Here is a 12,596-nt window from a genome sequence, read left to right as displayed (position 1 = left end):
GAAGGTTCATTCATTAGCACAGAAGTACGATATGAACAGACGCGACGTGACGAAGGAAAAATGAAACTTACACTGTAACGGATATACCCCATGAAGTTAGAATATGTCTTCCCAAACATTATTTTCTTTTGAAATAAAACCATGTTACAAATCACGGAAGTGTTATACTACAAAAGACCCACCGATACGATTTTAATACTGTTTAAAAGTTCTTCCTAAGAAAGAGATACAATTTAACATACTAATAATAACACCGATGACGTACGGTATGGGGAATATGTTATTCATTGAATGATCAACCAAATTTGGCAACTAACGCAATTAATATCATTATTGTTGTTACACTTATTACTCTTAAAACAATGCTAAATGCTCAAAATGTGTATATTTCACCCAATTTATTGCAGTTAGATGAATTAAGGTAAGCCTTGAAGAAAGTAACCGATCGATTTCGACGGGTTTCACCTAGTAGATTTCTAATAACCCAATTACAGTAACATGTAGGCCTATTCACCTCTGGTTACTCCCCGTGGACGTACAAATTTTAAATGTTAACATTTTAGAAGGGTTAAGCCGGGTATCCACAGTGCGAGGCTGCTCGCTGCGAATGCCTCGTGCCATCTGCCTCAGGGTGAGCTCTTAGGCCGGGCGCACACCTGATGCGGCACGGCACGGCACGGCGCGACGTTTTGCCTTAAGGCGCCTTATGCGACTAGATTTCTATTATTTCAAATGGGGGTGCCGCACACATCATCGGGCACGGCAAGGCAAGGCGAAACAGCGCCGTACGGCGCTTTGTTCTGCCTTTTCAATTTTCGTCTTTCGGGCAAAAGGCTTGAGGCAAAACGATGTGCGCATGCGCGAGGATCGACACCACGTTCAGCGCAGTGACAGCCCCTGTCAAAATCAGTGTGCACTTTCAACGATTAGTAATTATGATTTTTCCGGATCTGCTCTTAGTTCTGCAATGAATGGTTTCAAGTTCTTTTTTTGGTTGAAGGGATGCACCAACGATTCTCTGTTAGGGAGATCATCCATTACATTCATTAGGTACCATCATTGACTATATAAACACAACAGTCAATGGTACCATATAGCAGCGATGGCAGCAGCCTCTTCTTCGCCTTCTGCATCCATTCTCACAAAATGTGTAGTACAAAGTGTCACAAAATGTACAAACAACCTCATAACACACAGTATCTCACTTTACTGAAACCATGGGATCGACCATGTGGGTGCTCAAGTTGCCTTGCCGTGCCGTGCCGTATGCATCTCAAATCTCTATCGGGCACGGCAAGGCGAGGCAAAGACGTCTCGCCTCGCCTTGCCGTGCCGTGCTGTATCAGGTGTGCGGCCGGCCTTAGCTGGCAGCTAGTTTGTAACCACGAATGTTCACTGCGAGCACGCGAACATGGGGCGAGCCACCCGCATTCGTAGTTTAGACAGTCGGTACAATGGTGTTTTTTCATAGAAAAGTGCAAGTTTCTGCTGCTGCTTTTATTGTGATGGCAACGATTATTAATAAAAATCAACAGAAAAAGCGACGTTAACATCGTTGGTGGGTCAAAAAGATTTATCAAAATCGGTTTCAATATGGGAACAGACTCCTAGAAGACGTGAGGTTCGAAGAAGACGTGACAAATTTCTTGCGAATGTCCAAGGAAGATTTTGAACATTTAGTTACATTGATAGAGCCTGCCGTGAAAAAACGCGATACCTACATGCGAAGTGCTATTACCACCAAGGAAAGATTAGCTGTTACTCACGTCGGTAAGACCCCAACAGAGACGTAATCTTCTTTTTCAGATCTTTCACCGGAACATTCATGGACTGCGATATGTCACGCCACAAGTCTTCTCTCTTAAACTTATTGTAATACTCTCGGTGCTTAGAGTCCCAAAGCAAACGTTTGCTTTCGTAGCACTTCACTAGATCTCTTAATTCTCTCATGAGTATCCATGGTGACAGTTTCGCGTGGAATGGTTTGCAGAGAACAGTTGTGTCTGGTACGGTGCGAGGCAGACAGCGCAGGTCTCCACTTAACGCACAGCTCGGGGTGAGGCACCTTTGAGCACTGCTCTGAGACCGACTAGTACACGGCTCGCCACACATTGTGCGACGCGAGCGCCGCACAGGTGCTCGCAGCGAGCAACCCCGGTATCCATAGTCCGAGGCAAAGCCGAGCATTCGCATCGAGGCATTCGCAGCGAGCCGCCTCGCACTGTGGATACCCGGCTTTAGTCAAATCATGAAACTCTAAAATGCTGTGGAATCCAACCAAAAATAAGGTAGAAAATAGAATTTAAGACAAACATTCGGTGATTGGCTCACACATCTACATGGTTTTTTAGTTTAAAAAATGGCGACAGCTGGTCCATATAGATGAGATGTTTACTTCAGTACCCAATAGTGAATACGGTGTACATTACATGTTTTGGTCGAGTTTTCGACCACCGGACGACCACTAGTATTATTTAATTTATAGATCACTTGACTTGATTAAAGTAAAGCCATAGATCAAACATACTCCCCTAGTAGATTTCTCATCCCGTATGGAACAGCTGAAGCCGGTGCATAACCAAACAGTAAAGCACAAATCCTTAAATTAACCCTAAAATAATAAAAAAATCCGTCGACACTAACGCACGCAGTGTCGCCGAACATACGAAAGACGAGCTTCAAAATTTACAATGGGATAATTTAGTCTACTAGTGGTTGGTTAGTCAATGGTTTCACCTAGAACAAAATGAGCCTTACGCGCAAAACTGGGGTTTTGAGTGTTCGTGTTTTTTATTTCCAATGGACATAGGCACGTTTCAAGTAATTAAAATCCTTCTCAAGCTTGTAGAGAATACATCAAAATAGTTTTATCGTGATCAGTTTGTTCGTTTTCCCGTCGAAGAGAGCATAAAATAAGATATTGTGCGTCACAGACAGACAGGCAGAAATTGAGTAAGCACGCGTTTCTGCTTTCCTATCGTATGACTCGTTCCATACGATGAAACTATCCGAAACATTTATCATTCTAAGCCATGTACAGACAAAACTCTAATTTTAGCGAATTTCCCATATATTCCATATAGCAATTACAGTAAGTCTCATGGTAAGACTAGATCCAGGACCGATTTACTTTTTCGTTTTGATAGGGTGTTTTACGGGGTGAAAATTGATTTTTCCTATGTTTGACCTTAAAAACACAAAGTTTTATAATTTCCCTCCAAGCCATTTTGTAGAGCTTACAATTTTTTATTAATATTTTAGTAAAAATCGAACCCGGTAAATGGAAATTCTGCAAAGTCTGCAGGTTTGTTGTGGCGGGGGTAATATTTACATAGATTTTTGGTTCTTATGTCACTGAATTGTATTCACAGCATTAGTCATCAACATAAATTTCTGTGTATTCAAAATATACTGAACTAATAAGTAAACAATTGAAACATAATTCAAAGATTTGAATATAGTCGAGTAAATCCGTAAGACAACCCTAAGAAAGTTGTGTGCATTTACTAGTGAAACGGTGTAAAGAAATCGGAGTCTCTGAAGTCCAAAATTAAAGATGGTGTAAACGATTTTTGTCAAATACTTGTATACTGTTCGTTCAAACATTTTTATTTATGAGTATTTTTTGCTTGAAACAATCATTGTTGGGGAGAGTGTATTTAATTAATCTGTTGGGTATATTTATATTTATGCTGTTAGGAGATAGTTACGTTTCTAAATTTCAAATATTGTCAAACATCTAGAGTTGTTTACGATCGCATAAACCACTCATTCGTTCTGCTAGGGCAATTAGTCGGCTTCTTAACAAAGCAGTTGAGACCGTCCTTCTGCGTAAAGAACAAATACGGTCACAAAAACTCCTTTTCTATCTAGGACCGTGGGGTAGTAGTCCTATGTGGTCTGTGGTCTATGTGATCAGTAGCCTACTGATTGTCGTGTCAGCCGAGTAACATTGTTTTCTTTCAGCATCTCACGTATTTCATTAGTCTTAAATTATGACTCTTAATCCACATTTAGTAGTTTCGTTATAGAAATTAATTTATTACAGTTTCACTATACAGTCCACTGATATAATTTGCTTATATCATATCTACATCAATAAAATCATAGTTTAGTTGAAAGTGTTAGTTTGTATTATTACCAAAACATTGGCGCATCACGTGCCGCAACAATAATTATTAGTAGGTATGAAAATAAAAAACATAAGCTAAAGATCAACATGTATATTTTATTTACTTAAATATGTCATATTTATGACGGAAACCTTATCTTAACCTACATTAATTTTGTATTTAAAATAACGGCATTATAGCCCAGTTCCGTGCTTATACAATTATTAACGTGGAACACATGGGTTATGGTTTAGACGCTTGAATCAATGCAAATGTGAATGTCAATATAACTTTTTTAACGATATTTTTCGTATATATTTCGTGGTTTCGCTGATATACTCACCATCATGTCCTCTTATGCTGTAATTAGTAGCCAAAATGGTGGAATCCGAAACTGTTAAGGATTTATTTCTAGGTTATAGCTAGATAGAACTGTACCGCTCTGTTTTAAAATAAGTTCATGACCAATCCTGAGGGTTTTTAATTAATATGTAAATTCAGGTCTCCGAAAATGTCTAAAATTACATCTCTATCTGTGTTTTTTACTCCCCTTCATTACGAACAACGTGTATCTAATTACACCAATACCTATCTTTACACAAACGTTCTCTTCCTTCACTTAAAATTGTTGGTAAAAATAATTATGAAGCTCAATGGTGAAGGTCAATAATAATATACTATATGGAACCCTGATGAATCCGCTCAATTTTGTAAATGCCTCTGCAAACGCCACCTAGTTAATATACAGTATATAGATGTGTCATAATTAAAAGAATCCGGAACCGCAGTAAAGCAGTATATAAAATACAGGCTGAGAATCATGAAACAGTCTTGTTCCCATCCGTGGTTCAGGACTAAAAGTGAAGTTTAAATTTTGATTGTAAAATATACACCTAGTAATCATTATCAAGTAAATTGTTATGGGACATGCTTCATGAGACATGAGACATGGTTCATTGTTCATAAGCATGTGCAATATTTGATGTAATACTAAAATTTAAAGGCTTTACTTTCAATTTTTTTAAATTTTATTGTTAAATTTAAAGTGATTACTAGAACCAATATTTATAATTTATAATAGTATAGATTCCGTTGCACATTGCAACGTGCTTGCAATTATACAGGTCTTATAATAATAATGTTTCATTTTTCAAATCCGAATGGAATTAATAATAAATAAAAGTTTTTTCTCCCACTGGTAGCTACGGGCCAGTTCTGGTTACGATAATTATAAATCTTTCTGTTGTGAGGGAAAAGCCACCGAGCGTCCTTACTCGATAATGGGGGCGAAAGGTGAAGAATTACCCAACCGGCCTTGGCGCGGGGATTTCTAAAGCGTCCGTCCGCGCGCACCACCATTTTGAGGGTGTCCGCGTCAAACACGTCCGGGCTAAACACGGAGCCCCTGTTATAGCTTCACAAATTTTGCAGACTGGACTCGATGATATCTCCGATTGGCTAAAAAATGGGGGATCAAAGTAAATGAGAGTAAATCGGTCCATACAACCTTTAACAACAAGATTAGACACGTGTCCTCCAGTTACCCTAAACAACTTTCAAATCCCACAGTGCAATGAGGTTAAATACTTGGGCTGGACCCTTGATAGAAGACTCACTTGGAAAAGCCACATCTGGAACAAGAGAATTTTGTTAAATTTAAAAATCTTTCTTGGCTATTAAATCAAAATTCTAAATTAACAACAGAAAATAAATTGCTTTTATATAAAACCATTCTAAAACCAGTGTGAACGTACGGTATCCAACTGTGGGGGACATCCAGTGAATCCAATCTGAACATCATCCAAAGATTCCAATCTAAAGTTCTAAGAAACATTCTCCATGCACCATGGTTCGTCAATAACGAAGTAATTCACAGGGACAGTCGAACCCCAACAGTCAAAGAAGAAATTTCAAAATTAAGTGCCAAACCCACTGAGCTATAATTCTAACTGGAGGTAGCACTGAATGTCAAAGATGCGTGTCGCCAGCCGCCATGTTTGCGTGAGTCTGGTGTCATAAGAAGCCATATTATTGCTATAACTATTATTATACTTGGCTTAAAATACCTACTTTGTATGGTCGCCATTTCAAAGAAAATTATTAAAGTATTAAAAGTATTCAAGTATGACAAAAATACTCACTGCTATACCAACCTAGTTATAAGAAGCCATGTTATTGCTATGGTAAGAAAACTTACTGCTATACCAACCTAACAAAATCAGCGACTCGCTTTTGACAGACTTCTGCCATGGCAGTGCTACCTCCAGTTATAATTTTAGCTCAGTGGCCAAACCACTTGCCAAACACACATTATAAAAACAATAACAACCTCATCAAAACAAATACATATACTAATTTGACAGTTAAAATCAGGTGATCTCTTGTTTGCAATCCAAGTGACGTCAGAATATGACGGGAATTAATAGCACATCTATGTTTTCTCCTTCCAAGGCCTACTCCCTTAGTAGATTTATGGAACAGCTGAAGCCAATTTTATTGTTTGTTATGTACGTCCAACTGTAGAGGTTATGTTTTGTTTACAATTTGTTTCTTGTTATTTCAGTCATTTAAAACCTCATTTAATCATATAAAACGATTTAATCATAAAGAATAACTGGTCCCCTAGTTATATAACCAAATAGTAAAGCACAAATCATTAAAATAACCCTAAAATAATATAAGCAAATGTTGTCTACCCCAGCGATCAGTGTGGACGTACATGAACTGGACATGAAAAACAAGCTTCAAAATTTACAATGGGGAGTATGATTTATCGGTACTTTCCTGTTAAAGGGAACATTCATTATTATCGATGATTTCTGTTCGATATATCGATATTTTTGTTTTCCATCCGATATATTGATAGTAACAAATTGAAACATAACAGCTGATAAGTACGATATAGGATACAGTAAATAAATATTGTTCAGTATCAACAAACAATTTAAAAAAATATTATATTGAAAAGAAACTGTTCTAAACTAACCTAACCAACCAAACTTGCTGTAACATTTCAAAATTCCGTTTGATAGCCTATTCCCCATATGCATTTTCCGTTATGAAATGGAATTTTGAAACGGTAACTTAGCCTATACAGCAAGTTTGGTTAGTTATGTTAGGTTAGTTTAGAATAGTTTCATATCCTAATCCAATATATAGGCTATTATTTTTGCCTAAACAAGGTTAGTTCTTAATTTGTAATTTAAATGCGTTTGAAGGATGATATTAAAACAGAAGGAATACCAATCGTGAAGTAAAACAAAAATATCGATATATCGAACAGAAATCATCGATAATAATGAATGTTCCCTTTAACAGGAAAGTACCGATTTATCTATGCTACTACTATCAGTGGTCTCTGCCTGCCCTCTGGTGTGTCCGTAACTAACATATGCACAACAGAAAAAAACCCAAATAACTTCAAACTAAGAAACTAGAAACTAGGTAGGCCTACTCCTACTGTTTTGTTTTGCTTGCTGTTGTGTTGTGTTTGTTTAATGTTTACTATAAAATCGTGCGTGGAGGTGTTCTCTGTCTATCTCTGTTCTCTGTTGCTGTCTTGCTGTTCTATACCTACACTACCTACCTAGGAGCAAGGCTTAGGAGTGGAGCATTGAAGCTAACCTCTTTTGTTTATTTGTGCAGTGCAGTTTAGTTAAAGCCTTTTACAAAAATAACAAGGTAAACTTAAGAGTAAAACAATAGGGTCAGGGTGTTGCTATACCAAGGTTTCCTCATTAACTTGCAAAAAAAAAAAACCATTATGATTAGTTTGCCAGTAGCCTAGGCCTATTAAGACATTTCTCTTACTGTATAGCTTTATAACCACAATAATTAATATACTTAGCATTGTAAGCTGAAGCTCTCCTAATTATTTTTTTGATTTGATTTTCTCCCTACTTCACGTTCACACTTCTAGTCTATTAGGCTATAAGCCAAAGGTACACTTAAAGCCTAAGTTATCTGTTGGCACAAACAACCGAATGAGTAATATTGATTATTCAATTGTTTAGTTCGATATATTGTTTGGTTAGTTAGGTTAACCCTACCTAACTAGCCTAACTAAGTTAAACGATATAAGCCTATCGAATACGATATAGGCCTATCGATCGATGTTTGTGCCAACAGATAAGATGGAAGTGTACACTAGGCCAAGTGGTATTTATTCCGTATAGGTGCCTCCAAACAAATTTTTAATTTTGATATCTTACTTTATAGTTTTTTACCTCCTGAATCCAAACAACTTATAGGCCCTAGGCCTACCATTATTTTTCACCGCTGATGAATATTTCTCAAGATATCGCCATAAAAACATACTTAGCCTAACATTACAATAAACAAGATAGGATGGATAACATTTCAAGTGATTCTGTAGTCAAATAACTTAATGTTCTCTATAATAGGAATTTTGTCACATTATGGAGATATAGATGGACTGGTGGACTAATTACATGTAGTTCTTATTTAGGCATTTCAGGGTGGTAGGTCGTGCTGTATGCTTTATGTGAATTGGTGACTGCATTAAGTGTTTTGAAGTTAGGTTAGATTAGGAAAAAAAACTATTAAAAAAACACTTCAAATTACTATTTCAAAAATGCAAGCATTTTTGAAAAAAAATGTAATTTGAAGTGTTTTTCTCAGGATTTTAATTTTACAAAAACAGTCTGCAGGCAACATAAACTAACAACTCGATACATTATAACCTAAACTTTACCTTCCTAATCTAACCTAACTTCAAAACACTTAATGCAGTCACCAATTCACATAAAGCACGACCTATCACCCTGACATGCCTTTTCTGACATCAAAAGGAGTTTGCTTACACATTCTAGAGGTTTGGTTAGGTTAGGTTATGTTAGAATAGCACCATTTTATTATGTAATTTCCAAACGGCGAAATATAAATCAATATATCATTAATAAGAATAAAAAACTGGTAACAATAATACATTATTAACTTATTGGTCTTAGAAAGTGAAAAGTGTAACTTAATCAGGTGATTTTCATATTGCAGAATCAGAGTTGGCTAATTAAAGTTGTCACTTCCATTTGCTTGACTATGATTGAAAACAATCAGCTGTTGGTTTACTTAACCCATAGTTCATTCCACTTGTAAATGTCATCCATCCTACCTTGTTTATTGTAATGTTGTATATTATTACGGCGATATCTTGAGAAATATTCATCAGCTGTGAAAAATAATGGTATATTTGGATTCAGGAGGTAAAAAACTTTAAAGTAAGATATCAAAATTAAAAATTCGTCTGGAGACACCTATACGGAATAATTACCGGCCAAGTTTATTTGGGGTTTAGGCCTACATGTAAAATACTTTATAGCTAAACCACAGGAGGAAGCAAGAATCTTTAATTAAGTATGAACCCCTAAACTAACATTTTTTCACTGTTTTGTGATTTCTGCACTTATTTCAATTTGCAACTTAGGCTACCGGTACATCATTAATATACAAATAAGGCAAAATCGAATAAATTTTGTGTAGGCCTATGGGCTTTCTGCAATAAACTATTCAACTCAGTTGTTGGTACATGAAGAAGAAGAAAGGTAAGTTGCAATTTAGTCACAGAAACTTATTCTTGCATTGATGTCACATAACTTATCCATACCCTACAATCTTCATGGATTGATTTCCAGAACCAGAAAAAACAAGTTAACATTCTCAAACAGTTCTTATTCAGGAGGGGGGGAGGTAATCTCTCGTGTCCCCCTTTTTCCCTTTCTATTCTAGGTGCCGGTTTGTTCTCCGCTGCTAATGCCTTCCTTTCATCCACTTTTTTTGCTGGCTTCATCAGGTTCCATGTTCTGTTTTAAGACCCGTAGGTACCAGCGGGTTCCTGCTCCGGTCAGCCATAAGTAGGTCTACTCTTAAGCACTCTACAAGGATCGTCCTTTCCACCAGGTTCTCTCTTGGTTTCCGGTAGTTCTTTAAAGGTCAGGGCATTTTACTTCCCCTTCCATGACTTTTGGTACTAGCATGCGTTCCCACGACAAGCTAGGGACCTGAAGTCGACCTTGACAGAGCCCTGCATGCCAAGGCCTTTTACTACAGGAGGGCGCCTGGTATCCTGCAGGTAGGCCTACCGTTCAGACACCATACAAAAGAGGCGTGATGCCATCCACCCCTCAGCATGGTCCACCTTGGGTTGTCCTGTAACAGAAGAAGAAAAAGAAGGGGACGGAAGTTGGGAGAAGAAGAGAGCAAAGACAGAAAGATGAAAACAGTTGGTCCATGCTTGTGAAGAAAAAGAAAAACATAAATAAATAAATAAAATAAATAAATAACGTCTTTATTTATCCAGCGTACATCAGATACAAAGTTCTGTTTTACATGCAAACTTTTGTCATATACAAGTAAATTAAAAAGAAACATTCTTAAAAAATAAAACTAAAGGTGCATATCTTTAACATTCTTCTTAAATACCATTAATCCTTTTTCTTTTACCCCTGATGGTAGAGCATTGTAAACCAGGGGTCCAAAGTAGGAAAAGGCCTTTTTCCCCGACTCAGTTCTGACCCGCGGTAACTGCAACAAGCCTTCCTGACGAGTACTGCGCCCACAGACCTCAGATCTTCGTACCAACTTGGTATTCAGATACTGAGGTTGGTTTGTCAGCAGCGTCTTGTGAACCAAAATTGATGTTTGGAGATCAGAGATTTGCTGTATGGATAGTGTATGAGATTTCAATCTAAATTCACTAATATGGTCAAATTTCTTCAAATTATAAACAAACCTCAGTGCATTATTCTGAAGCCTTGTCAGTATTTTGATTTTTTCTTTCGTTAAGCAACCAGAAAAGGTAGAGAGGCAGTAGCTAATAGATGGATAAACCACTGCTTGCACTATTTGAAGTTTTGCTGAAGTAGGCAATATGAACCTCAACCTGTGCAACCGTCTCAACTTGCCAACAGCAACACGACAGATACGGCTCACCTGCTCAGAAAATTTAAGAGTATCATCCAGATGGACACCAAGGACTCTTAACGAAGAACAAAGTGATAAAGGCATATTATCCAATGAAATCATCATACTACCCCTATTAGAATTCAGTCTGCCTTGCAGAGAAGAATTACTGACATGCAAAACTGAGCACTTATCAGGATTTAGTTGCAGCCCATGATCATCAGACCATTGCTTAACCACACTCAGATCACAGTTCACATCCCTGATCGCGTCAAGGAGATTCGAAGATGGAAAAGAAGCGATAAGATGTGTATCATCTGCATATGAATGAATAGCACAATACCTCAGTTGACTCCCAAGGTCGGAAGTGTAAATCAAGAAAAGGATCGGCCCTAGACAACTACCTTGCGGAACACCTCTAATCTTTGGCAAAAAGTCTGACGCTTTCAGATCAACCTTAGTCTGTTGGGACCTATTGTTTAGGTAAGAGGAAACCCAGGCCACAGAGGTTACATCAAATCGGTAAAACCGCAGTTTAGAGAGCAAAAGATCAAAATCCACCGAATCAAAGGCTTGTGAATAATCCAAACCTGTGACAAAACTCTGCCAACCCCTATCCTTAGCAGATAACAGCTCATCCATGATATTCAAGAGTGCAGAGCTCGTACTGAAACCTTTACGAAAGCCTGACTGAGTCTCAGGAAGAATATTCTCAGATTCCAAGAAAAATGTCAACTGCTCAACAACAACCTTTTCTAATATCTTAGACATCACTGGGAGGATAGAAATGGGCCTGAAATGAGAAACAGAAGTAGGATTTGATTGTTTTGCCAGAGGAATTAGTATACTTTTTTTCCAAACATTAGGAAAACATCCTGTAACCAAGGACAGATTTACTAAATGACAAATAGCTGAGGCACAGTACGGACTCAAAGACTTGATCATGTCGACAGAAATTCCATCCGTTCCCACGGCACGGGTGGTGATGTTGTTCATGACTGCCTTGATAATATCCTCAGTCACAGGTTTGAAAGAGAACCCCTTCTTCACATCATTACTACTGTTCTGGTTATAAAAGTTCAATTTGTCCGCACTAATACAACAATTACTGTCATTATTAGTTCCCATTGTAGAGAAATATCGATTAAGTTCCTGAGGTGTAAAAGAACAATCTTTATTATCGGCAGACTCCAACACCCCAGTGGCTTTCAGAGATGCCCAGAACTTTTTAGGATCTTTACCCTGTACTTGACTTTCAAGAAAACGTTTTTTTGCCCTTCTTATAGCTCAATTGAAAAGTTCAATTTGTCCGCACTAATACAACAATTACTGTCATTATTAGTTCCCATTGTAGAGAAATATCGATTAAGTTCCTGAGGTGTAAAAGAACAATCTTTATTATCGGCAGACTCCAACACCCCAGTGGCTTTCAGAGATGCCCAGAACTTTTTAGGATCTTTACCCTGTACTTGACTTTCAAGAAAACGTTTTTTTGCCCTTCTTATAGCTAAATTGAGCCTATTTCTTGCTTTGCAATATTCCGCTCTTGATTCACCGTTCCTGTGA

The 12,596-nt window shown here is 37.6% G+C and overlaps 1 protein-coding gene across 2 annotated transcripts in view; it reads left to right on the top strand.

Annotated features, from left to right (window-relative positions):
- Positions 1 to 7,509: 7,509 nt before the first annotated feature.
- The window catches only part of LOC129005060 (histone H4 transcription factor-like), a 77,683-nt gene continuing 72,596 nt past the window's right edge, over positions 7,510 to 12,596 (top strand). Inside the window, exon 1 of one of the 2 annotated variants that reach the window (XM_054433842.1) lies at positions 7,510 to 7,793. The gene's annotated coding sequence lies outside the window, so the exon portion shown is untranslated. The remainder of the gene's footprint in view (positions 7,794 to 12,596) is intronic. The other variant, XM_054433843.1, reaches the window with a different exon arrangement.

This window comes from Macrosteles quadrilineatus, unplaced genomic scaffold (assembly GCF_028750875.1).
Source record: "Macrosteles quadrilineatus isolate MER2022 unplaced genomic scaffold, UCM_ALF_1.0 Scaffold_15__1_contigs__length_3749704, whole genome shotgun sequence".
Taxonomy (NCBI): Eukaryota; Metazoa; Arthropoda; class Insecta; order Hemiptera; family Cicadellidae; genus Macrosteles; species Macrosteles quadrilineatus.
Note: the sequence above shows the minus strand (reverse complement) of the source record. Positions and strands in the feature narration are given on the sequence as shown.